This window comes from Penaeus monodon, chromosome 31 (assembly GCF_015228065.2).
Source record: "Penaeus monodon isolate SGIC_2016 chromosome 31, NSTDA_Pmon_1, whole genome shotgun sequence".
Taxonomy (NCBI): Eukaryota; Metazoa; Arthropoda; class Malacostraca; order Decapoda; family Penaeidae; genus Penaeus; species Penaeus monodon.
In genome coordinates this window covers 31,028,952-31,029,355 of record NC_051416.1, presented here as the reverse complement: position 1 = coordinate 31,029,355, position 404 = coordinate 31,028,952, and positions in this window count along the sequence as shown.

Below are 404 nucleotides of genomic sequence, written 5' to 3'. Positions count from 1 at the left end.
TCCCCCAGTGTATTTCCAATCCAAGGTCATCGGGAGCGAAAGTTCATAAATCGTGCATTTAGTGTCGAGGGCGTCCGGTGTTGACTTTCTAGTTGCAACTGTTGACTCGAATTGTTGCATTGCATGATGAAGGATAAATTGTAAGTTTCCGTTGAAGACATTGTAGTTATATTGCAATTGTCTGAATTTATTTTTAGAAATGATGAACGTTGAATGAAAAATACTGTTAAAGTAAACGTGAAAATGATAATTCAGTTTTCACGTCCCAAATGTTATTGCATTGGTAATTTTGCGTAGAGTTCAGAGCAACTATACTGAAATTTCTGCGAACCGAAACGCTAATTTGTATGACGAACGAAAATGAAGTGGATTGCTATGACATGTATGGAGCATATAACAACAAT